Source organism: Homarus americanus, unplaced genomic scaffold (genome assembly GCF_018991925.1).
Source record: "Homarus americanus isolate GMGI-L3 unplaced genomic scaffold, GMGI_Hamer_2.0 scaffold19318, whole genome shotgun sequence".
Lineage (NCBI taxonomy): Eukaryota > Metazoa > Arthropoda > Malacostraca > Decapoda > Nephropidae > Homarus > Homarus americanus.
This window is the reverse complement of record NW_024732238.1, coordinates 938,844-941,038: the sequence shown is the minus strand read 5'-3', so window position 1 is coordinate 941,038 and position 2,195 is coordinate 938,844. Positions and strand designations below refer to the sequence as shown.

General features: G+C 51.9%; 1 long non-coding RNA gene across 1 annotated transcript; it reads left to right on the top strand.

Annotated features, from left to right (window-relative positions):
• Positions 1–1,432: 1,432 nt before the first annotated feature.
• On the top strand, positions 1,433–1,792 carry LOC121868273. Its single transcript, XR_006089357.1, has 3 exons — positions 1,433–1,447; positions 1,501–1,569; positions 1,765–1,792. It is a non-coding gene; the product is annotated as an uncharacterized LOC121868273 (long non-coding RNA).
• Positions 1,793–2,195: the final 403 nt, after the last annotated feature.

Genomic DNA, 2,195 nt, shown 5'->3' with positions numbered 1-2,195 from the left:
ATATATATTAAATTAATGTTGTGTGATTTAGTATTAAGGAGAGACTAGTTAGCTTGCCGGGAGCAAATATATTTTTGCTGTATCAGATTGTATATTTAAAAAAGGAAAGCCTTTCATTTATTCATAATATTTGACAAGATCTGAGGAAATGAGGGCTTGGCGTCATGAGGTCGCGGTACAGTACCCAGTCTTCTTCGTGGGGTAGCGGTACAGTACCCAGTCTTGTTCAAGGTGTAGCGGTACAGTACCCAGTCTTGTTCAAGGGGTAGCGGTACAGGCATGCTTCTTCATTGAGGTAACGGTACAGTGCAGTCTTCTTCGGGGTAGCCAGTCTTCTTTCGATGAGGTAGCGGTACGTACCCAGTCTTCTTCGTGGGGTAGCGGTACAGTACAGTCTTCTCGTGGGGTAGCGGTACAGTACAGTCTTCTTCGTGAGGTAACAGTACAGTACAGTCTTGTTCAAGGGGCGGCATTTGATACCCATCTTCTTCGTGAGGTAACCAAGTCTTCTTTCTGTGAGGTCTTCATGGGGTAGCGGCACAGTTCATGGGTGGGGTAGCGGTACAGTACCCAGTCTTCTTCATGGGGTAGCGGTACAGTACCCAGTCTTCTTCGTGGGGTAGCGGTACAGTACCAGTCTTTTCTTCGAGGGGTAGCGGTACAGTACCCAGTCTTCTTCTGGGGTGGGTACAGCACCCAGTGGTAGTACAGCACCCAGTCTTCTTCGTGGGTAGCGGTACAGTACCCAGTCTTCTGTCGTGGGGTAGCGGTACAGTACTCAGTCTTCTTCATGGGGTAGCGGTATTTACAGTACCCAGACTCTTCATGGGGGTAGCGGTACATCATGGGGTCTTCTTCATGGGGGTAGCGGTACAGTACACAGTCTCTTCATGGGGGTAGCAGTACAGCACACAGTCTCTTCATGGGGGTAGCGGTACAGTACCCAGTCTTCTTCATGGGGTAGCGGTACAGTACTCAGTCTTCATGGGGTAGCGGTACAGTACACAGTCTCTTTCCAGTCTTCTTCATGGGGGGGGGTAGCGGTACAGCACCCAGTCTTCTTCATGGGGTAGCGGTACAGTACACAGTCTTCTTCATGGGGTAGTAGCACAGTACACACATGGGGTAGCGGCCAGTCTTCTTCATGGGGTAGCGGTACAGTACCCAGTCTCTTCATAGCAGGGTAGCATGGGGTAGTACAGTAGCGGCACAGGCACCCAGTCTTCTTCATGGGTAGCTTCTTCATGGGGTAGCGGTACAGTACCCAGTCTTCTTCATGGGTAGCGGTACAGTACCCAGTCTCTTCTTCATGGGGTAGCGGTACAGTACCAGTCTTCTTCATGGGGTGTGGCACCCACAGTGCCAGTCTTCTTTCATGGGGTAGCCCATAGCACCCAGTCTTCTTCATGGGGTAGCGGCGTGCAGCACCCAGTCTTCAGTCTTCTTCGTGGGGTAGCGGTACAGTGCACAGTCTTCATGGGGTAGCGGTACAGTACCCAGATGGGGTAGCGGTACAGTACCCAGTCTTCTTCGTGGGGTAGCGGTACAGTACCCAGTCTTCTTCATGGGGTAGCGGTACAGCTCCAGTCTTCTTTCATGGGGTAGCGGCAGAGCACCCAGTCTTCTTCATGGGGGTAGCGGTACAGTACCCAGTCTTCATAGCGGGTGCCCAGCGGTAGCAGTACAGTACCCAGTCTTCTTCATGGAGATGGCAGTACAGTACCCAGTCATGGGAGTAGCAGTCTTCATGGGGTAGCGGTACAGGGTAGCGGTACAGTACCCAGTCTTCTTCATACAGCACCCAGTCTTCTTCATGGGTAGCGGTACAGTACCCAGTCTTCTTCATGGGGTAGGGTACAGTACCCAGCATGGGGTAGCACAGCCCAGTCTTCTTCATGGGGTAGCGGTACAGTAGTCAGTCTTCTTCATGGGGTAGCAGTACAGTGCAGTCTTCTTCATGGAGATTGTAGTACCAGTCTTCTTCATGGGGTAGCAGTACCCAGTCTTCTTCAGTAGCGGTACAGTGCAGTCTTCTTCTTCATGGGGGTAGCGGCATCGCAGCACCCAGTCTTCTTCATGGGGTAGCGGGACAGTACCCAGTTCATGGGGTAGCGGTTCTTCATGGGGGTAGCGGTACAGTACACAGTCTTCTTCATGGGGTAGCGGTACAGTACCAGTCTTCTTCATGGGGTAGC